General features: G+C 49.2%; 1 long non-coding RNA gene across 2 annotated transcripts in view; it reads right to left on the reverse strand.

Moving 5' to 3' along the window:
* Positions 1-1,686: 1,686 nt before the first annotated feature.
* Positions 1,687-24,212, reverse strand: part of LOC127491320 (uncharacterized) — a 44,985-nt gene continuing 22,459 nt past the window's right edge. For both annotated transcript variants that reach the window (XR_007919948.2, XR_011384310.1), the window contains exons 3-7: positions 15,576-15,629; positions 10,355-12,461; positions 8,086-8,225; positions 3,760-3,936; positions 1,687-3,664 (exon numbers count right to left, since the gene is read on the reverse strand). This is a non-coding gene — a long non-coding RNA (uncharacterized lncRNA). The remainder of the gene's footprint in view (positions 3,665-3,759; positions 3,937-8,085; positions 8,226-10,354; positions 12,462-15,575; positions 15,630-24,212) is intronic.

A 24,212-nucleotide genomic window follows, 5' to 3' on the forward strand; every position in this document is an offset into this window, starting at 1 on the left:
CTCCTTCTCTCCCTCCTCCTCCTCTTCCTCCCCCTTCTCTTCCTCCTCCTCCTCCCAGTTCCTTTTGGATACACAGACATTTCCTGTTGGTTCTGTTTCTCAGGGGAACCCAAACTAGCACATATTTGGCATTGAGAGCTGTGCTCTCTTCACCACTGGAAACAGGGTCATAAGCATTATTGGACTTTCATCCAATCAGAGAATTCACCCTGGCCACTCCGGAACCAATTCACAATACTTGGCCCTGAAATGCTAGTCCTCTGGGACAGCTCTCAAGCCCACATATGTGCTAACTTTAATGCACTAATGGAAATTTCTTTTCAACACTGGTACGAAATCACCCTTCCTATACCTACCCCCATCATCCATCGATTAAAAACGTGAGTATTTGTTAGCTTCTCTTTACTGCAATGAAATGCATGCCGCAGGCCATTCAGGAGGGAAGAGGCTGATTCTAGAGACGCACCAGCCAAGGCTGAGCAGGCTTCATTGGTCTGATCCCTGCGGAGGGCTTTCCTGCCAGCAGGGTCTTGAGTGGCACAAAACATCCTGTGCCGAGACACAGGGTGTTTCTGTCCGTGTCTATATGGCCCCTTACAATGCCACCAGGGTTAATCAAGGAGTTCTGCCCTAATGATCTCACCCAATATAATCCCTTCCCAATCGGATTAAGTCTCTACCCCCTCAGCACCATTCACTTATGACTTTGGGGCTTAAAGTCCTGTGTGAGTTCAGGGGTCCAATCACATTCAAACCACAGCAACCTGACTCACGGTGGTCAACTCATTATGATTTCAGCCTAAGAGAAAACATTATTTGCAATGTAACTATTGGTTTTCCTAAAGTATAAAAGTTTCTAAGAAACAAATTTTCAAAAATAAAGCCTAACTAGAATAATAGCAGCAACAATAATCATGGGTAAAGGACATGATCAAGAAATGAGTAAGATGCAGGAATGACCCACCAAAAATGAATATTAAAAAAAATAAAATCCCCAAGCTGATAATTAAAAAAGGGACAATTAAAACAATGCATGTGCCGGTGCCGCGGCTCACTAGGCTAATCCTCCACCGTGCGGCGCCAGCACACTGGGTTCTAGTCCTGGTCGGGGCGCCGGATTCGGTCCTGGTTGCCCCTCTTCCAGGCCAGCTCTCTGCTGTGGCCAGGGAGTGCAGTGGAGGATGGCCCAAGTACTTGGGCCCTGCACCCCATGGGAGACCAGGTGAAGTACCTGGCTCCTGCCATCGGATCAGCGAGGTGCGCCGGCCGCAGCACGGCGGCCGCGGCGGTCATTGGAGGGTGAACCAACGGCAAAAGGAAGACCTTTCTCTCTGTCTCTCTCTCTCACTGTCCACTCTGCCTGTCAAAAAATAAATAAATAAATAAAAATTAAAAAATTAAAAAAACAATGCATGTAAAATTTTTAAAGGTCAAAAAGCAGCAGCTCACAAGGGTTTAAGATTGGTAAAACTTTCCTAGCTAGCAATTTAGCATATCTATTAGAAGTCTTAAATATGTGGAAACCTCTTGACTCCAAAATTTCACTATAGAAATTTATCAAGGATGATATTTTTGAAAGTACACAAAGATTTATGTGTGATGATGCTTATCTTATTATTTAAATTACAGAAAATATGAAAGCATCCTAAATGTCCAACAACAAAAGATGGGTGATGTAAAGAAAGATAAAACGCAATTCTTTGCAGACATTTAAAATTATGCTCTGGAGAAAATTTAATAATAGGCAAATATGCATAAAACAATTACAAGAAGCAAACACACAGTGGTTATCTGTGGATGACAGGATTACAGGTGTTTGTTCTCTTGTCTCCGAGTATTTCTCTATTTTGAAATTTTCATTTTAAAGGCAGGAAGCCAGTGAGGCACCAAGGAAGACTTGTTTCCACCGTGCACTAGAAGGGACACCAAGCCAGGTGTTGGAAATAGTCAGGAAGGAGGAGGTGAAGTTGAGTGGCTGGCTTGCTTTGGAAAACACTGCGTGAGTTTTCGCTTCGTCTTAACCTCTCTGAACGTCAGCTCTCTTCCTGGTCAGATGAGAACAAAAGATCGCCAGGCCTGCTTGTGCACAGGCAGCTGTGACAATCAAAAGGGACACCATGTGTGAAAGGACTCCTAAACCTGCAAAGTGCTCCACCGGGAGTGGCATCACTGCCTTCGTTGGCGCGAGCCTTCTCTCTGGCTGCATTGTCCTTTGCTGGAGAGGGGCTTCGCAGGCGATGAAGTGCACTCAGTACTGCCACACACACAAAGCGAAGTGCCTGCGGCTGCCCAGGCCTAGCTCAAGAGGTCTGGCCATGAGACACAGCCAAGCAGACGCCAGAGGCCTCTACAGCTACCCAGCAGGAGAAAACACGGTTCTGAAAGAACCAACTTGGCATGGCGTGATCTAGCCTGGAGTCCAACTTGCCTGTCTCCAGCTGTGTGAACTCAGACCATGCATTCGGCCTGTCTGAGCCCCACCCACTCATCTGTGAAATGGAGAGCTTACCCAATCCTAATTCCATCCTATGACCACCCGGGAGAATGCACCCACACCACTGTGGATTCTTGGTGACCACCAACCCATGCAAAGGGACACAGGTTTGAGAGTGCTGTGCCTCCTCGGCCATGCTGTGCAAAGTGCCCATACCGCAGCCTGGGCTTCCTCCTGGGAGCAAAGGTTTTCAAAATCACTGAATTTTAAGTACTTATTTTTTATTATTATAAAATCTATAAGACATCAAAGGCATCAACATATTCTTATAGATGTAAATCTTCAAGAGCAGGTTAAATTTCCCCAATTCACCATAGAACACTGTTTTATGAAACATCTAACTGATGATTCTTAGCACAAATCCGGTAACTGTTGACCTAAGACAGAACTGACTTGGTCTTGACCTCACTTCCCTCCTACCTTGCACTTGTGGGCCCTCTCATCCTGAGTGAGAGAGAGCATCTTATCTCTTCAAAGCAAATATCACGCTGACCCATTCATGCATGTGAATTCCAGTCAGCGTTACCCTGCCACCTGTCACCTTCAATTTAGTGATTTCATTTTTTAATCAGTCCCTCCTTTCACTCTTTCATCCATCCATCCATCAAGCTGTCCATTCATGTATTTATTCCCATTTGATAGACTGAAAAACTGAGGATGAGGAAGGTCAAGAATGTCTCAGGTTAAGTAGAGCTCAGATTCCAACCACTTACATCTGACCACAAGGTTTCTCACAGGCCCCTGCTTCTCAATCCCCGCCCCCCAAGCCCTTTAGCCTGGAGATCCAGGAAGTCAAACAGGGAAGTGAGAGAGGAGGAGGGCGCTCTGTGAAGACAGCGGTATCCGAGAGTGTCCGTGAGTCATGGAGCAGCAGAGAGGTGAGCTCAGGGGAGACTGGAGTCCCCGGGGCCCCATGGGTGACAGCTGAGCCTGGAAAATGATGGCTCGTCACTCTGGTGCCCTGGGATGACAGTTCCATGATGGACTTGGGAGCCAATGAGATTTCAGTTTAGATTCTGGGTCCAAAAGTTACGAGCCACATGTCTTCACGGGGGTCCGTTTTCTCCTTGATAGATTGCGATGGTGGTAATACATCTTTTATCAGAAAGCTGTGAGAATTCAGCCAGCTACTGCGTACGAAGGGCTCCGGTGAGCTCCCGGCCAAATGCTCTGTGAATGGTGTTTGGGTTCATTTACTCCCCAGCCCGGCCCAGTCTGCGAAAACCCCACTCCCACTCCTCGAGTCACGGCGCCCAGGGGCTCACCTGTGTGCCCAGGAAGAGGAAGCAGACCCCGCCCCTGGAGGAGACCCAGCCTGTGGGACCTCATCTGTGTCGCGTCTACTGGCGGGGCTTGCAGCGTCTTTCCACGCGCTGTAAGGTCAGCTGGAGCCCCCAAGGCTTGCCCGTGTCTCCGTGAGGAGGCGAGTTTGTGATCTCCGTCTGTGCGAAGAAGAACCGTGTGAGCAGAAGTTTTCCCGCTAACACAGCAGCTGCACCACCTTGGCCAAAGTCATCTTCTGTGTGGCTAACGCTATCTGGCCTCAGATCTGGTCTCACTTGCTAGCTGGTACCAAGGCAGCAGCCATGCTGAGCCCCTGCATACCTTGTCCTTCTCTTTCTCTGCTGATTAAAAAGAAGAGAAGGAAAGTTTTCCTGTTGAAAGATTGCCCCGCTCTGCAGAGGGCAGACACAAGGCCCGCGTGCTCGTTGAGGACACGGGGAGCAGAAGAGCTTGACTAATTGCGTTCCTAATTACGAGAAGCGTCTTCCATTTGATGATATAATTACACCAGAGTGCAGCGAAATATCCCCATTACTTAGGAAAAATAAAGCAGAAACCCCTTCCCCTCACCCTTTCTTTCAATGACTCAGCCTGGATTTAAAACCTCGCTCTCAAATCAGAGGTCATTTATAAAACACAAGATCACATGCGTCCCTGTGAAGTCCCAACAGGCCCTGAGGTAGCTGTGGGCTTTTCCTCCAAGGGCTGGGTTTCTGGGAATCAGAGAGGTTTGCTCCAAGGAGCTAGACCTTTCAAGGGCCTACCCACCCATGCTATGGTCCTTGGTTAGGGTTCGGCTCTCAGAGTGGGTATGGCCTCCAGCAGGATCTTTCAGAATGTTCCAGAAGGATCAGAAAGGTGAAAATGTTTTCCCATGGTCAGGGTCTGCATGTGCCAGGTGTGGAGTGGACCTCAGTTCTCAGACGCCTGGGATTAGACGGGTTGCTGGGTACAAGCCTGACCCAGAGGACAAGAGGAACAGAAAGGGGCCTGCACTATGGCACAGAGGGTTAACCTGCCACCTGCAATGCTGGCACCTCACAGAGGCATGGGTAGAGCCCCCATTGCTCCACTTCTGATCCAGCATCCTGCTAATGAGCCTGGGAAAGTAACTGAAGATTGCCTAAGTGCTTGGGCCCCTACATCATGGGGAGACTCAGATGAAGCTCCTGACTCCCGATTTCGGCCTGGCTGTTGCGGCCATTTGGGGAGTGAACCAATGGAAGGAGAATCTCTCTCTCTCTCTCTTTCTCTCTCTTCCCCTCTCCCCCACCCCCTATAACTCTTTCAAATAAAATAATAAATAAAAAAGAGAAAAGATGGGGAGAGCGGGACCCTCACACCATGCAGCTCATAAGACTTCCAGGAAAGCAGCCCTGACTCACCCTCGCCTTCTTGGGACCAGCTTTGCTGTGGTTAACATAACAGCTGGTGAACAGCTTATCCTCGATGAACTGGACGGTCCAGAGACCAGTGCATCAGCTGGAGCTTGCCACAGCAGCAGCTCTGGCCTCTCCCCCACCCTGCCACCTGTGAGGAAGGACCCCCCCCCACTCCAGGCAGTTCGTGTACACAGGAAAGGTTGAGAAGTCCAGTAACCATGGATACTCCCGACGCACCTCCCTTGTCCCTTTCTCGAAAGAGCTTCAAATGAATAAGGTAGCATCCTGCTCCAAAATACTCACCGATTTTTCTCATCTTAACTCTCACCAAAGGCACTACCGGCCCTGGCTTTCTTATATCCCTAGAAAAACTGACAGGCCAAGTCACTGGTAGACATGGCAAACACATAATCTCTGATTGATTGGCACTCCATACCTGGAGTGCTGATTGGATAAAAGATCGTTAGGCAGCATCAAGGCCCAGCAGGAAAGAGTTCCATGATCAATTAGTGATGTCTGCCACAGGCACAGGCTTGGAATGACAGATGTGATCAATTATATCTTAATGAGTTTACATCTTCAAAGGGAACTTGGTGGCAGCAAAGTTATGGGCAAAAGCTTAAGGAATCAGCCGACCTGGATTCCTGGGCTCTGTTGCTGGTTTCAGTCTTGATTTCTCCTCTTTAACGTGAGGATGTTGAATGGGCCCTTACTCCCCGATGTTCTTTAATCTCAGCCATCTGTGATCAGATGCGTATATAATCATATCATGTACGTTTATGTTCCCAAGAGAGCAGGTTTTATTCCTATATCACCCCCCACCCCACCCTCCAGCTTACCTTAAATCAGAGCCCTTCTCTTAAATAATGGTCTGGTGGTGCTTGTGGGGGTGGGGAGGAGAGGGGAGGGAGGGGGATGTGGGGAGGAGCAGCCGCCAAGTACACTGGCCCGAGGCAGGCAGGGCCCCAGCCAGCCACCTCCACAGGCATCTGTTTCCAATGAAGCTAAGGACATTCCTGGGCCCATTCCTGCATTCTCTCATGGCTGCCCTGCTCCCTCCACATCGGCCTCTCCCCTCTGTGGGCTCCCAGCCAAACCAACCATCCCCAGGAGTTCTCAGGGGCCAGGAAGCAGGTGACGCCCCTGCTGGTGGCTTGCTGCCAGCTTGGAGTCTCTGAGGCCAACTCAAGGGACCCAAGAGGAAAAGCTTCCCTTAGGGTGCATGGGCCAGGCCTCCGTACATGGCTGTGAGTTAGGAAGAGAGAGCTGAACCAAGCAGCGATGCGGCTTTCTGAGACCGGCCCACGTGTGTCCAGAAACCATAAGCAACTGTCCGGTCCTGCAAAGTGCGAGCTGAAAGCCAGAAATGGAGGGCGGCAGTCCTCGGTGGGGGCCGTTTTGCCCCTCTGGGGGCATTTGGTGATATCTGCAGACAGTTTTGATTGTCACAAGTAGAGAGGGTGGAGGCCAGGAAGGCTGGCACCAGCCTGTGATGTACATGGAGCCCCCCCCCCCCCCCCCAGCAAACATGACCCAGCCCCAAACACCAGGAAAACCTGGTGTAAGAGAGCTTTGGGGGTCACCAAACCCGTTGCTCAGCTTTGCAGATTTACACCCTGCTGTGTGGAGCGGGATACAGACTGTGCACTGTGAACAAGCAGCCGGGCTACTGACCCACCCAGCCTCAGGCGCAGGGAATCCGGAAAGGGAAGAAGAGGGCCCTGAGGATAGGCCCCGCCCAGCACGGCCGCAGGAGGCTGCAACGGAGGAACCGGAAGGAGGGTTCTCAGTGCCAGTCCCCACTCTCTTTGGTGGAACAAGCACCATTGCTGGTTCTTTCAGTTTAATGACTTCCTCCTCAGCAGGAACAATTAAAAGGGGGCGTGGTGTAAGGATCCAGGCGTCGCGGGAAGAGGCTGGAGGGCTCCTGCCCGCTATGCCCCAGAGAACTCAACACAAACTGTGAGGGTGGTTTGCAGAGACCCAGCGGCCCTAGGGATTCTTTCTTTTCTTTTCTTTTCTTTTCTTTTCTTTTCTTTCTTTCTTTCTTTCTTTCTTTCTTTCTTTCTTTCTTTCTTTCCTTCTTTCCTTCTTTCCTTCTTTCCTTCTTTCCTTCTTTCCTTCTTTCCTTCTTTCCTTCTTTCCTTCTTTCCTTCCTTCCTTCCTTCCTTCCTTCCTTCCTTCCTTCCTTCCTTCCTTCCTTTCTTTCCTTTTTCTTTCTTTTTTTGAGGTTTAGTTATGTATTTATCTGAAAAGCAGAACAACAGAGTTAGAGAAGGGGAGACACAGAAAGGAGAGAAAGAAAGTGAGAGAGAGAGAGAGAGAAACAGAGCTCTTCTATCCACTGGTTCACTCCCTAAATGACCACAACATCCAGGGCTAAGCCAGACTGAACCCAAGAGCCAGGAACTGCATTCTGGTCTCCTACATGGGCGGCAGGGGCCTGAGCACTTGGGCCATCTTCTGCTGCCTTCCCAGGCACGTTAGCAGGGAGCTGGGGTGGAACCTGAGGGACTGGAACTCGAACCAGCACTCCTTTATGCAGACGTCCCAAGCAGCCTCTAAGCCAATGCGCCAAACACCGTCAGCCCACCCCTGCCTCTGACTTAGACCCTCCATCAGGACCGTGCAAGTGGACAGCTGGCCTGCATGTGTGATCCTGATTTGGAGAGGAGGAACTGAAATCCAAAGGCTGGATCAGAGCAATTTCCCTGTACTCTTGCTTCAAAGTTATTCTAATGACCCACCAGTTATGACAGCTCCACCTTCCAAATTAGGCAGAGCAGGTGAAACCAATGACATGAGTCTCTGTCCCATGGTCTCCATTTGCTTAAGACTGTACGCAGTCAGTCCTTCCAACTCAACCAAATAACCCATGTCCTTCAAGGAGAGCCTTTCACCACAACTGCCCTCAGCCTCACATACAAACAGATGCACGTAGAATGCCCGTATCTAGATGATCCCAGATGATGTCAAGGTCAGGGCTCATTCTCAAGGGACCTTCTGATACATGTGGCTTCAACGTTCTCAATGATTCTGCCTCCTGGCCTTTGCAGTTGACATTCCTGCAGCATACCCAGAGGTTAGTCCTATTTATAAATCAATATAATAGCCTAAATTTAAAAGCAATACATCTATATTCAAGAATATATATATATATATATAAGTCATCTGAAATAGTTCCATCAAGAATTCACCAATGTTAAGGAGTAGTGTACAAGTGTATCCTTCTCCCCCCACCTCTCTCTCTCTTTCCCTCCATATATATATATATACATACATATACATATTTATGGTATTTACTATGTCATTGTGACTGTCATTGTGATAAAGATTCGCTCTCAATTATGCTTCTCCCATCAGATTTGAGATTCTTAAGGGAAAGGGTCACATATTTTTAGTCTTACAAAACCTAAAAATAAATAAAGTGCCTGCCACCAAATACACATTTATTTTATGAGTTGGTAAATTTCCCTCAACATCTAAACAAAAGCTTTCCTAAGATTTATGCAGCAAGGGCACCACTAAAGTCCCAGATGGGTATTGCTGAGTGAAATAGAAGGCCCCGTGTCCAGTGTGGATCCTAGTGCCAGCCCAGACATAAAGACACTTCCCGTTGTCCCAGAGAGAGGAATAAATGTAAATAAAGATCTCTCTCAGAAGTGAGTGAGAATTAAAAATAAAGAAAAAAAAGGAAATAGAAAGAAGATGTTTGTGGTATCTTAGGGTAACCAGCCAAGGGATAACATTTCTTTCCAGGTTTAGAGTGCATATTTCTGGAAACAGATTAGGCTGCAAATGGAAATAAAAATGTGTATCATTCCAGGTCCTAGAAAACAGACGGTGAGAGGCAAGTCAGTTCATGTCAAAAACAGAGGAGCTAACTGTTGATGGTGAGCAAACTAACGTTCCCTGCTTCTGTCGACACTGAGTGCCAAGGACATGTAATGTGTAATTTTTGATTTGCTGGGTGCAAAGCTCAGATGGGGCCTGGAAAACCCATCTGTACTCTCCTAGCTTTTCAAAGAGAAAGGAGATTATTAACATTTATGCAGGCTTTAATATCAGGGATCTGGAATGAGGCCTACCAGAACTCACCAAGTCATTGGGATGAATCTGCCAACAGGCTCTAAGGACAGTAGAGAATAAGGTGAATTTTGGTGAGGACTTGAAGGTACATTAGGATTATGATCTGTAGGCTGGAGAAAGTGAGCCTTGTGGGAGGAAAAGAGACTCACCCAAGATCACATAGCTAGTTAGAAACCAAGCCAGGGGCCCACACTGTGGTGCAGTAGGTTAATCCTCAGCCTGCGGTGCCAGCACCCTATATGGGTGCCAGTTCTAGTCCCAGTTGCTCCACTTCCGATCCAGCTCTCTGCTATGGCCTGAGAAAGTGGTAGAAGATGGCCCAAGCGCTTGGGCCCCTGCACCTGTGTCGGAGACCTGGAAGAAACTCTTGGCTCCTAGCTTCAAAATGGTTCAGCTCTGGCCGTTGCAGCCATTTGGGGAGTGAACCAGTGAATGAAAGACCTTTCTCTGTTGTGGGGAGCAACTCGAACTAGACTAAGTTACTGGAATTAAGACTTATTCTATGCATCTGCTCTCCCACAATATGGCGCTGGGAGAGGAGTAAACAGCTTCTACACAGCTGCCTCCAGTTCAACCAATAAACTGTGGGACCTGCTCCTGATTGGAGGAGAGCAGCGTACTCGGCGTGTGGGTAGCAGAGTTGGGATTGGCGGAAGAAGACTATAAAGGAGAAGAGAGACAACATGCACCAGGAACATCTATCTGAAGGAACACCTGAGCAGCCCCCAAGAGAGCCGGCCGGCGGTGTGCCGCTCCCCTGCGGAAGTGGGGAAAGTGGCAGGGGGAACCGCCCTTCCACGGAGGTGGAAGGGACGGTAGCCAACCTGGGAAGAACCAGCAGCAAACCCGGGGAGGGCCGAGCAGACAAAAGAACAGCGCAGGGTCCTGTGTCGTTCCTCCACGAAGAGGGGGAGCGACACTCTGTGTCTCTCCCTCTCTCTTTCTGTAACTCTACCTCCCAAATAAATAAAAATAAAATCTTTCAACAAAAAGAAAAAGAGAGAGAGAGAGAGAAAGAGGGAGAGAGAGAGAGAGAGAGAAAGAGAGAAACAAAGAAAGAGAGAAAGAAAGAAAAAAGAAACCAAGCCAAAACAATGGGACCAACCTCCCTGGTCCACTGACTAGAAGGGAAATTGTTTCTTGCTTCTCAATTTTGTCTCCTCGTGTGTTTTATTCCAAAGGAACATGAAAGTTGGTGATAAAATCTTCATGGCACCATCTTTCTCTGCAGGCTGAGTGACGCTCCAAGGGGCATGAAAAGACCAACAAGATTTGAGTCCTAGTAAACACTAGTCCAATAGTAGCATGTTCTCATGGTAAGGAGTACAGCAGGTGGCAAGGGGAACAGGGACTGAAACTCTAGGTAGGATTCTGATTAAGAAGCTCTCCAAACCTTCTTTACTTCTCCAGGCTTGTGGCCAGTCCTAAGCTGGGCTCCACATCTTTCATAGGAACAATTTCAAAGACTGCTATCTCAGTCAATGCCCACAGAAAAATAACAGCCACCAAACCGGTGAGATAAGGTAGAGATTCATAGCATCAGGAAGCTGTGACCTTCCTTAGAAGCAAAGAGAACAGGTAGAATTACTAGAATCCGGGCTCTCCTGCTGAACAATGAACCAAGCAGGCTTATTTAGCAAGGAGTGGAGGATGGGGGAAAGAAGGAGAGAAGGGGAGAGGAGAGAGAGACAGGGAGGGGGAGAGGGAGAGATGGGGGGAGGGAGAGAGAGAGAGAGAGAGTATCCTGGCTTCTTGCTGAAAATAGGGAGCAAAGATTAGAGGAAAACAAAGGAATGGGTCTGAGTACCAGCAGACAGAAACCCAATTAATTCCTGGGTTGCTAATGGCCTCTGTTTCTCCCTTGTAGAGTCTGTTCTCCACCACCCTGCCTGAGTGATCTAACACACGGTGTGAGCTTATCATCCCCTGCACTAAATGCTTCTCTGGCTCCTACTGTTCTTGGGGGAAGTAACCCTCACCTGCAGCACAGCTTACAAGGTTCATCTCTACCTGGATGAATTTAAATGAGAGCAAAACCACTAATATGCATATATTTTTTTTTACCTCTGAAAAGGTCAATGCATCGGCCTCAGGAAGGAGGTGGCATGTCGCGATGGTGAGGAAGCTTTTGAGTGGGGCCATTTCTGCCAGCAGAGGTGCTCATGGCAGAGGGAACAGCACAGAAGATGGCTCAGAAAAACCCGGAACTGGACTTCAAATTCCAACTTCCTGCTTCCAAAGCCCAGCCGTGAGAAAGTGGATGAATTGCTTCTTCGGAAGGGAAAGCTCTTCTTACCTCTCGTGGGATGAGTCTAACACCTCCCACATTCTGGGCAGGTGACAAAGACAGGGACCCTCTCACTGCTGCAATCCAAGGCACGCTTCTCTTCCTAAGTCCCAACTAAAGCTGCAAGTGCAGCTAGCGCCGAAGGACCAACACTTGGGCTTCACACCTAGGACCTGGACTTCATCAAGGGGCAGTGTCGTATGCCCACGAGGGGAGGAGGCAGAGAGGAGGGGTGCCCTGGGCTGGCCGCTGACCCTGCAGCCCAAGCATCCACGCCTCTGCCGGCTCCAGCTCGGGGTACATCCAGGCCCTGGTTACAGAGAGCCGTGCCCTCCGCTCTGGGGAGAGAGAAAAGCCAACAGACGCGTCTTCTCACAGACGGAGCGTGCCCTCAAGAAGGGTCTGTGGAGTCAGTTTGCAAAGCTCAGTTTCCAAGGAAGGACCCCAGTAGGCCAAGGCTTTTGGAGGAGACAGAGCACGAGGAAGAAGGGACAAGTGGTATCTCTGAGAACTTACCTGCACCGACCGGTGGGTGGCGCTGTCTCACTCGGTGCTTGCCACAGCCTCCCAAGGTGGAGACAGAGACAGCGCGTGGGCTTCGGAAACTGGAAGGAGGTGGGGAGAGCCCCCGATCTCTACCACTGGTGCTGGACATTGAGTCAGGCGCCGCGGGCCCCGCAGGGACAGGACCCTGTGCCTCTCCTCAAGTACCTGTCGGTCTCGTGTTGGCTGCAGACATGCGGGCACGGGCTCTCCAGGGCATTGGTCTCTCCTCTCAGCTCTGCCTGACCCCCTCTGGGAGCAAGGAGCTTTGGCCCTTCACAGAACTTACCAAACGTCCTGAATCATGGGACAAACACTTATTTTCCATTTTCATTAGGTTCTGAAAACCTAGATGCATTTTGCCATTGATGCAGGAATGTAACTAAAACAAACAAAAAATCAGCAGCATTATTCAATCAATGATGTGGATCAATGCAGTCTTGAATCTGTTTATAATCAAGATATTAATACCTCCCTCTTGGGAGGCACTATATAGAGTGTTTAGGGGAGAGGTCATGAGAGATAAAATTTATTCCCTCTCTCTGATGATACATCGATGTGTGACTGTGCCATGACGACGCTCGTCACCACAAGCTCACTGTCTCATGAGAGTCGCTTAATGTCACTGTGAACATCAGCCAAAAGAGAGACCGGCTCATTACTGTTACTTAATACAAAAACGCAAACATTCCATTCTTGAAGGAAGGGAAGGTGTGGCTCAACCCACACTTCAGTCTTTGACCAATGGCTCAGTCAAGACCGGAACACAGGGGCCAGCATCATGGCACATCGGGTTAAACCTTTGCTTGCCGTGCCAGCATCCCATGTGAGCAGCCATTAGTGTCCCGGCTGCTCCACTCCCAATCCTGCTCCCTGCTACTGCAGCTGGAAAGGCAGCAGAAAATGCCCCAAGTACTTGGGCCCCTGTCACCCACTTGGGAGATCTGGGTGGTTTTCTGGGCTCCTGCCTTCCACCTGGCTTCCCCTTCCCTCCCCTCTCCTCCCCTCCCCTCCCCTCCCCTCTCTTCCTCTCCCCTCCCCTCCCCTCCCCTCCCCACTCCTCCCCTCCACTCTCTTCCTCTCCCCTCCCCTCTTTTCCTCTTCCCTCCCCTCTCCTCTCCTCCCCTCCCCTCCCCTCCCCTGTCATGGCCATTTGGGGGGTGACAAGAAGATGGAAGATCTCTCTCTCTCTCTCTCTCTCTCTCTCTCTCTCCCCCAACTCTGCATTCAAATACGGGAACACAGATGCACACGGGGAATTGTGTCAAAGTTCCTCTTGGCAATGGAACAGCACAAACCAATGTGAAAAAACCTGATTTTTGTTTGTTTGTTATGTCACTATTGTGTCTGAAAATATTTTAATTTCTTCCTTTGTGGAATCAAAACTTGCTTTTATGAAACGTCCACAAATTCCCCATACCTCCCAAGGCCTGAAGATAGAGAACAATATGTAGGTTTTTAAAAGGATGCAGAATGCCTTCCAGTTCCCCTCTGAAGTGGTTCTAAATTGAGTGCAGCGGAAGGAAATTTAGATGAGATGCACTCTGCGTACATTTGCAAGGGGCTGGATTCCTGTTCAGCGATGAGCCGCTTTCAGAAACACAGTTTGCTCATTAGAAAGAGGGGAAACCTGGGCCACGGAGCAAGAGACCTGGGAAGGGAAGGTCCGTGCAGGTCTTCTCTGCTCTTCTAAATGGGACGAGAGAAGAGACAACTCCAAGAAAAACATTTTTTTTTTCTCAGCTCTTCAGGTCTCCAGGGGATATTTGTTGTGGTGAGATTTCAGGCCTGATTTTCAAGAAAAAGGAGGCGCCAACTGCTTGTAAAAGCTCCTAAAACAGCATGATCTCTGGTCCTTAATAGATTTCTCTTTTTTATACAGAGTATTTTTATAAGTCTGTTAACTTAAACAAAGAAGTGGACCGGAAGGCTCCATGTGGAAGGCGACACAAGGTTTTTAGAGTCTACATGTATTTTTTTTTAGAATATTTATTTCGTTAGTTATTGGAAAGCAGAGTCACAAAAAGAGGGGTGGGGGAGATCTTCCATCATTGGTTCATTCCCCAAACTGCTGCAACATGCAAGTCTGAGCCAATCCAAAGCCAGGAGCAGGCACTCTGTCCTGGTCCCGCACGTGGGTGGCAGGGGCCCAAGTGCTTGAGCCATCTTCTTCCTACGTTGGCAGGAAGCTGGGTCAGAAGGGAAGTAGCTGGGACTTGCACTGGGGCTCCACTATGGGACGCTGGCATCACAAGCAGAGGCTTAACCTCACGCATCAAGATGCAGGCCCCTAGAGCCCACATGTAAAGAAAAGAAATCATATAAAATTATAAACCAATCATTGGAAGAATGGGTGGAATGTCTGCTACTCACTTACACACAAATTTCATTTAGCACTGTTAGGCATGGAAGAGTTGAATCCAAACCCAACACATTCTTATTGAGCATCGTACAGTCTGGAGAAGAAAACTTGTAAAATCCACGTTCGAGTTTTAAATGACATATGGCAGAATAAACAGCCAGAGAGGAAGAAGGAATAGCTTCCCCCCGCTAGCATCCATTAAGACTTTTCTGAGGAGGTGGCTTGAGTCAGATCTATTAAAAATGCATCTAGGAGGTGGGTGATTGTCTAGCGGTTAAGACATGTGCGTCCCACCTCAGAGTGCCTGGTTTGAGTCCCAAGCCTGGCTCCTGACTCTAGCTTGCTGAGAGGCAGCAGTGATGGCTGAGGTCACTGCATTCCTGCCTCCTGTATGTACTCAGCCCCAGGCTTTGGCTTGTTCTAACCCCAGACATATGTGGGTATTGGGGAATGAACCAGAGGATGCCCCCTCCTCCTCTGTCTCATGCAAGCTTTTATGTAAACATTGTTTATTGATTTTGAGAGAGAGGAGAGAAATCCCATCTTCTGATTCATCCCTAAATGCCTGCGGCAGCACAGGCTGGAGGCAGGAGCCAGAGGCAGGAGCCTCAAACTCAATCTGGCAGGGACCCAACTACGTGAGCCATCATGGCTGCCTCGCAGGGTGTGCATTGGCAGGAAGCTGGAATGAGGAGCAGAGCTGAGGTCTGAATGCAGGCTCTGATATCACAGGTGAGTATCCTCACCACTGGGCCAACCGTCTGCCCCCAAACAATGCATCTTCTGTATCCAGCATCCACACTGTTAGGCTCTAAACACCTTGGTTGTAACCACCATGCTGCCCCCTAGGTGACCCGGCACTTGTCCCAAAACCAATGAGACAAACAAATTCATTAACGTTTTCTACCAGGCACTGAAGCTGGGGATGTCTGAATCGATTCTTGGCATGTTCATATGTCTTGAGAAAGTCCAGGTACCTTCTAGCTGGCCAGTGGTGCCCTTTTCCTAGCTCAGCACATAGGCACCTCCCTACTGATGTGGGACAAGGGGACCCTCTCACTGCTGCAACCCCAAACATGCTTCTGATCTTGCATCCAAATCACTGAGACCCTGCGCGGTCCCGGGGTCACTCACCTCCTTCCGCACTTTCTCGGTACCTTCAGCCTCCGGCAGCTGGGCCTTGTGCACCTGGTTTTTCCAAAACACACGCCAACATTTTAGTTACCCATGGCTACATTACACACTACCCTGGAATTCAGCGGCAGAAAATAAAAACAAGCAGCATTTTGTTCTGGTTTAGGGACTTTCGTGAAGTTACAGTCAAGATTTGGCCTGAACTAGAGTTCTGCAAGGCTTGACCGGGGCTGAAAGATCTGCTCACTCACACGGCTCCAAGTCAGGACGGGGTCGGGGTGAGAGATCCCAACTCCACAGCAGCTACAACTCCGCAAAGAGCAGCGTGGGTATCCTTACAACGTGGCAGCTGGCTCCCCCCGAGCAAATGATCCGAGGCACAGCTAAGCAGGAAAGGCGCGCCTTTTGTGACTTAGCCTCCCCCAAAGGCATTTCCTATCATAGCCACAATATACTACTTGACTACAAGGCTCAGCCCTATTCAGTGCAGCAGGCAGCCGAGCAAGGGTAGAAAAACGGGAGCTAAGAATTTTCTGACCAGTGCTATGGCCCAGTGTGTAAAGCCGCCGCCTGCAGTGCTGCTATCCCACATGGGCGCTGATTCGAGTCCCGGCTGCTCCACTTCCGATCCAACTCTCTGCTATGGCCTGGGAAGGCAGTAGAAGATGGCCCAAGTCCTTGGGCCCCTACACCCACATGGGAGACCCAGAGGAAGCTCCTGGCTCTTGGCTTTGGATCGGCACAGCTCCAGCCGTTGTGGCCAATTGGGGAGTGAACCAGCGGATAGAAAACCTCTCTTTCTCTCTGCCTCTCCTTCTCTCTGTGTGTAACTCTTTCAAATAAATAAATAAATCTCTAAAAAAAAAAAAAAAAAAAGAACTGTCAGGGCGTTTTTGGAAGCCAGCTGCCACAATAACAACTGGGCCATTTATTACTGTTGTATTTTATCTGTAGCAACTGGGAGTGGAAGTAATGGGGCAGTTTAGTCCAGTGGCTAGTTAACATCACACTTTAGAATTGTGTAAGTATGGGACAGGCCCTGTGGCACAGAGGATTATGTCGCCATCTGCGGCGCCAGCATCATATATGGGCACTGGTTCAAATCCCAGCTGCTCCAGTTCCAACTGAGCTCCCCACGGATGACTTTGGAAAGCAGTGGAAGCTGGCCCAAGTCCTTGAAGATGGAAGATCTCTCTCTCTCTCTCTTTCTCTCCCTCTCTCTCTTACTTCAAATAAATAAACCTTTAAAAAATTTGTGTAAGTCTTGGCGTTAAGTCTTAGCCCCATCATATACTGGTTCTCTGGCATCTCTGCTTATTGGGAAATTATCTGAATTAGACAAACCATGTTGGATAGAGAGAAGAAGCCAGCATGGACGGATGGAAGCCACACGCTTCTGGTGGACATTGTATTTTACAGTCTTTGTTGTAAGACCTTTATTAACTACACCCTAATATATTAGTTTGTGCTAAAGTTTAACTTCTGCATCTAGTTTTCCTCATCCATAAAGAAGAGATAGAAACACCCACCTCACAGGGTTCTTGAGAAGAAACATAAAATAATGTCTGAAAGTGTTTGTCCAGTGTCTGGCCCCAAGTTCACACACTCGGTCATTGTCACTCGTGTCTCACTTCGAATTTATGATTAGTGTCAACAGGCTGAAGCAGAAATATTCAGTGACTTTAGCAAATGTGTGTATCCTTCCCCCAGCAGTGTGGCCACAGGAAGCTTAAAACAATTTATTTTGGAGATCCCTTTAATGGGAACTTTGGAGGTTTAAAGAAACACAGTAGTGGTTTCACATAAAGAGTGCAGTGGGCAGCTCCCGGGCCAAGTCCAAGTCCTCCGTAGACAGCTTGTCTCTCTCGTCCTCAGTTCCCAACTCTGAAAAGGAAATGAAAATAAGAGGGAAATGATAGAAGGGAGGGAAGGAAGAGAAGAATGAAAGATATAAGCAAGACAGAGAGAGAGGGAGGGAAAAGGAAGGGGGGGGAGATTGATGTTTCTCAGCTCCCAAGGGCTCCAGCAAGCCACCGCACCAGTTGCACTGTTGCCCGTGTTGCATAGTTGGCTCTGCATAACGTTTTGCTGAGCAAAGTATTTTACTGCTTCAGACAAGCTTACAAAGCAGGAGGTGAACAAGATGATCTACGAGACACCGTCTAGCTCCCTCGGTGACTCTTCCCAACCCACAGGCAGACACTTCACCTCCAGCAGTAACTCCTGCTTCCAAGGAGGCCCCTCTTCCCATGCTCTTAGAGGGCTGCTGTTTGTCCTCAATGAATTCAGAGACATTGCTGTCAGACACAAGCCCCGGAGGTCCTGCTTAGCCCGGCTAAATCCACGCAATGCAGCTGGTCTGGGCCATGTCATCTAGTGAACCAATCACGACATCGTTTCCTCTAGTTCACGCACGTTCCAAGATGGTTCTAGAATCCTCCTTCTACATGTCCTGACAATTTTTTTAAAAAAAGGATAAAAATAAAGAAATAAGCTAGCAAACTGAAATGTCATCCCTATCCAATGCTCTGGGCCAGAAGTGGATGAAATAATCAAAACAGTCATTTTCTCCTTAGTTTTTCTTTCTTTCTTTTTTTTTTTTTTTTTTTTTGGACAGGCAGTGGACAGTGAGAGAGAGACAAGGAGAAAGGTCTTCCTTTTGCCGTTGGTTCACCCTCCAATGGCCGCCACGGCCTGCGCACCGCGCTGATCTGATGGCAGGAGCCAGTTGCTTCTCCTGGTCTCCCATGGGGTGCAGGGCCCAAGCACTTGGGCCATCCTCCACTGCACTCCCGGGCCACAGCAGAGAGCTGGCCTGGAAGAGGGGCAACTGGGACAGAATCCGGTGCCCCGACCGGGACTAGAACCCCGTGTGCCGACGCCACAGGCGGAGGATTAGCCTATTGAGCCGTGGCGCCAGGCTCAATTTAGTTTTTCTACTAAAGTCTCTCTGGCCAACTCATCAAGTTTTCTATCAAAATTGCCCACAGAATTGGGGCAGGCTTTTGGCCTGGCTGGTAAGGTCCTGGTTAGGACACTCACATCCCACACAGGAGTACCTGGGGCTGGCTTTTGGCTCCAGCTCCCGATTCCAGGTTCTTGCTAATGCACTGTGGGAGGCAGCAGTGACGGCTCAAGTCACTGGTCTCTGCCACCCACATGGGAGACTTGGAGGGAGTCCCCAGCCCCTCAAGCCTTTGGGAAGTGAACCAGCAGATGGGAACACACTTGCTACACATCTATCTTTCTCTATGGCTCTGCCTCTCAAATATATAGAGTTTTAAAATTACATACAGAATTAATTTGCATGCATTGGTACATATGAACAGGCCAACAGGATGGGCCACATCCAAAGGGGGAAATATCCCTCTGCCCATCACAAGAACACAGAGGATGGGATGGAGGGGTGACTGGTGATGTGCGAAATGCTATGCACGTGTTGGCTTCTCGCAGGGTGGTTAGCACCTCATACCCAGAGCCTCAGGTACTGCCAACGCTCCTTGCCAGAGATCCCTGGAGAACCAGGGACTGACGCCAGCACTTCTGAGGCTGGTGAATCCTGTTCTTCAGGCTTATGAATGAACACCTAGGACAGCACTGGCTGAGTTAGGAAGTCCCAGAGGTCATGATGACAAAAAAAGGAATGACGGCGCACACACACACACACACACACGCTAGGCCTGCCAATGCCATTTCAGTGGTGAGTCAGGGACACCTGGGGGCTCTCTCCTCCTCCCGACGCACGAGTCCAATGGCACCTGCACCCAGCCCCAGGGATGGCTAGAGAGGTTCTGGCTCTTGGCCAGCATGTGGACTCATCTCCCAGCAGTATGCAGACCTGTTTCTCGGGCCCCGTTCATTTGCTACCATGTCAAGAAATTCATCTTAAGAAAGCACATGCCTTCTGAGTTTATCCCTATGATTAGCATTTTATCTAAAAATGGAAAAAAAAAAAGCCCAGGCTGAGTTTTCTCCCTTTGCCTCTGCCCAACTCAAGTCCAGTTGGTTTTCATTTATTTTGATGTGTACTTTGGAATCAGAGCCCGCTGCCTTCCCAGTTAACTCCCACCACCTGGGCTATGTTATTTTGAGGGGAGCAGGAACACTAGCGCTTCCCCCACGTTGTGAAAACAGACTGTCAAAGGAGGCTGATGTCTGTAGAGAGTGAGAGAGAGCATACACGTGTGCAAGCCCCTCCTGCAGGGCTATAGCATGGAGCACAGGGTTTGGAGGTGGAGGGAGGGTGACCACCCTCGGCCAGGGGCACTGCAGAGGCAGGCGGGAGACAGTTCTCCAATGCAGCCCCTTCTGTTTAGACCCCTTTTAAGAGTGAGGCTAATCAAGACGGGATGTGTGACTTCAAAACAGCTGGAAAGGATTACAGGTCAAAAGTTTAAATCAAGTTAAGAACCATCGGAATGTGCAAGCCCCATGGTTTCTAATCTCTGTTTCTTCCTCCAATCTGCACGGTGCTCCTTATGGGATGAAATGTCTTGGCCAGGGCTGCTGCTGACACACGAGTCCGTGAAGACGCCGTTGTGAGGCCAGAGTCGGAGAGGCTGGGAGGAGGGGCATCTTGGCTGCTGCTAACATAAAGAGAGGCCAGACCGGGGGTGAAGATATAAGGAAGGCACATGCAGAGACAGGAACTTGTAAAGCTGAGAAGATCATTGCAAAGCATCCGAGCCCCTCCATTACAAGTGTGGAAAATGGGTTCCCAGAGGTGAATGCCTGCTCCAAGGAAACACAGCATTTTGTGGCTAACCCACTGGAAGGAAAAACATGACCTAGGTTGGCCACATATGTGCCCCAAACCCAGTGGCCTGTGCTTGTCGTTAGGATGGAATGGAAGTTTCTGGCCTAGCAGGCAGAGGGCAAGGCTGGGACCACACGCCACCTTTCCCACTGTGCTGCAATGTGGGTCCTGTCTTTCTTCCATAGACTCACGGGCCCCTTTCTCCGTTCTGAGCTCAGGGCCTACTCTGACTCCACTCTGGACAAGGTTTTCCCCCTCTGTTCTTCTTGCAGCTGGGAGGTGAGAGATCACTTCCCTAATGAACCTGCTCAGAGCGGCCTCCCCTGCCGTCCACCCTCTCATCACACTGCTCGTGCTCCACGTAGCACCCAACCTCGGGGCACCATCCCCCTCTGCTGCCCACTCACCACTGCCACTCCCATCAGAGAGGAAGTACCCGGGTTTCCAGCCCCAGGTACTGTCTGCCTTGCTAAGTGCTCCATCCTGGTGCCTAACACAAAGTAGCTGTTCATTATTTATTTTAAAAACAGGGGGATTCCACTGGGGCATAGCCTGTTAAGCTGCCGCTGGTTCGAGTCCTGGATACTCCCCTTCCAATCCAGCTCCCTGCTAATATGCCCAAGAAGTCAGCAGAAGATGTCCCAAGTACTTGGGCCCCTTGCCCCCTACGTGGGAGACCCAGATGGAGTTTCTGTCTTCTGATTTTGGCCTGTTACCTGGCTGTTGCAGCCATTTGGAGAGTAAACCAGTAGATGAAACCTCTCTCTCTCTCTCTCTCTCTCTCTCTCTCTCATCTCTATCTCTATCTACCTATCTCTATCTCTCCCTCTCTCTCTGTTACTCTGATTTTCAAATAAATAAATGAGTTTCAAATAGAAAAACTGTTTCATCAGTGACAGTGAGTGAGACAGCTGATGACTTTGAACACCGTTTTTACTGCTTCTCTAATGGTTGGGCTGTGTGTAGATTCAAGATGGTCACAGGGGTGCTTTAAGTTCTTCCTTTGAATCTGGGCAGAATCTCTGCTCACTTCATCGACAGAAGAGAGCTCAGAAATAGCCTTGGTGACCAGAGGCCCCCAGCTATCAGTCAGTTCGTTGGAAGACAAGACTCTCGCCATCCGGGAGATTTCCCGGATTTTGGAACTGTACGGAAACAAAGAACGGATGAGCGTTTCACAACATCACAGTCCCACTGCAGGGACTGCTGTGGCTAAACAGAGCACCCCGCGACTGAGCAGCTGATTCAGCACTTTCCTAGGTAGCAGCATTCTTGTGGGTCAGGAACTCGGGCAGCGCTCGCCTGGCCTCTCATTTTCTCCTTGCGGCATTGGCTGAGGTCACTCAGTGACACTCAGCTGGTGGTCAGGCTTGTTTGGGAGTTGGGGGGGATCCCAGACTCGGTGTCCTGTTAGGGATGGCTGAGGGGTGGGTGGGATAAGCTGGGATGCAGACCAGAGCACAGTGGTGACTGCTGAGTGAGGAATCAGGACATGTGCTTTGATTTTTCTTGTTTCTTCATGAGGATCTATAGCCAGATGGCTTGGGGTCCAGTCTTCATTCCATCATTCATAAGCTTTGGGGGTGACCCTCTGCATGTGGATTTATCTCCTTAAACATCAACAGTGGACTCATCGACAGACAGGAATAGGAGGAGTCCTGCCAAGATTGGTGAGGACATCAGAGGAAACCCGTGCCAGGCGCCCAGCACACTGCCTGTCAAGTACGAAACTGTAGAAGACTTGTGCCAAGACGGGACCACTTTGGTCAGAGATGGAGAGTTCGACAGAGACAGATCGTCCAGCTAGCTGTACTCTCGCGCTGCCTCAGAGCTGCCTGGAACTGTCATGGGAAGTTGCCCAACCGTCCAGGCCCTGGGCCCAGAGACTCCTATTGATCCATCAGTTGTGGACTCATGGACATGGACACTCGCCTGCACGGATTGTAATTCTAAAACCACGCATCGCTTTTAAACCCCCTTAGGAACCTTCCTGTGGTGTTACCAAAGATTGTGTCTTCCCAATTACAATTCTTAAGACCCCCAAAGAAAGTTCTTTTGTACATTACAGCCTGGATATTGGATATTGATTATTGGTTGATGCTAAGTGATCCATCGGCCTTGGGTTATGGTTGTTTGCATGCTCTTTGTCACATCCTCCCACGAAGAGCTCCTCCTTCATATGTGAGTCAAGAGAAAAAGTGTTCCAAGCACTCAGACTGCACCCTCACCTGCCATCAATCCATCCACGTACCCCATGGCCACAGGGAAAAACTCAAAATGCAGCACGATCCGGAAGGCTGTTCCCCGTTTCCGGTGGGGGCGCTTCTCCCAGCCTTTGCCCTCCTCCCAATCCTGGGCTTTGCCACACAGCACACCTGCGATCAGACTCCCAGAGGGGAGAGGAAGGAAAGGCTAACTGTCCCACAGGGAGCGTCTCAGGGGAGGGAGATTAGAGACATATTTCCTTCCTGCCTTGGGATTCGTTTTTGTATCTTCTAAATCTTCTACAGCAAACATTTCATTTTCACAAAACGCCGTGAAGATTACAAAACACAAAAAGTAAGACGCTCTCCTTGAAAACAGAGACTACTTTATTTCTTTCACTTCTTCGCAGGCTCTGACCGTCTCTTGTGTTGTTGAATGGATGAATGAGCGAAATGTGAAATTCATGACCTTGGACCCTCATATCTCAATAAAAAGGTAAAATGGAAAAGTTCTGGGGCCAGTGCTGTGGCTTAGCAGGTAAAGCTGCTGCCTGCAGTGCCAGCATCCCATATGGGTATTGGTTCCAGTCCCGGCTGCTTCACTTCTGATCCAGCTCCTTGCTATGGCCTGGAAAAGCAGTGGAAGATGGCCCAAGTCCTTGGGCCCCTGCACCCATGTGGGAGACCCAGAAGAAGCTCCTGGCTCCTGGCTCCTGGCTTCAGATCAGAGCAGCTCCAGCCATTGTGGCCATCTGGGGAGTGAACCAGCGGATGGAAGACCTCTCTCTCTGTCTCTCTGCCTCTGCCTCTCTCTAACTCTGCCTTTCAAATAAATGAATGAATCTTAAAAACAAAACAAACAAAAAAATTGAAAAGTTATGCTTTTTTGTCTTTTTAAAGATATTTATTTTTAAAGATATTCTGATGCCTTTTTTAAAAAAATAAAAAAGGAATTCTTTTTTGAAGGGAATAATCCTTCTGTAATTTATTCATTTAAGGCCAAAATGTCATAGTTTCTTAAAATGAGTTTCTGCTTCTGCATCAATGTTTATAAACCAATGGCAAACTCTTATACATTCAGTTTAGCCATGAGCAAATTCCAGCACTGTGTGTTACATTCTGGCTGGAAGAATTCCATGTAACTAAATATATATATATATTTATATTTATATTTATATAAATTTATATATATACATATATATAAATTGTTCACACCAAAGGGAGGTGAGGTCCCGTGAGCTCTAAACTACCAAGGGCCGATTTGCAGCGGCGGACATTTCTTCCTGGGCCGGCGAGCCAGCCGACTTCCGGTCGCAGCCTGCAGGGGCTCTGCCCAGGCGCCCTGGGTTAGCGCCCGTTTGCCCAGAGGTCCCCGGTGCCTCCGCGCTCCTTCCAGCTGCCTGGCTTGTCAGACGCACTGCCCTGACGTCTCTGATGCCTTCACACATCTCCTAAACAGGTCACTGGTTCACGCGCAGCTGGAGTTTGGGCTCTGGTCGAGTCACTAGCTCACTGTAACCCAAATCAGCCCAGCCTGCGAGAGATCGAGTCAATGACCGCGGAAGCTGCCTCCGAGCCTCGCAAGCCTGCCATGCAGTACTCAGGCGTCCCCAGAGCTCCTGTTTTGGATTCCTTCAGCATCAGCAGCTAAAACAAACCTTTCCCAACACGCCAGCA

Source organism: Oryctolagus cuniculus, chromosome 18 (genome assembly GCF_964237555.1).
Source record: "Oryctolagus cuniculus chromosome 18, mOryCun1.1, whole genome shotgun sequence".
NCBI classification, from domain to species: Eukaryota; Metazoa; Chordata; class Mammalia; order Lagomorpha; family Leporidae; genus Oryctolagus; species Oryctolagus cuniculus.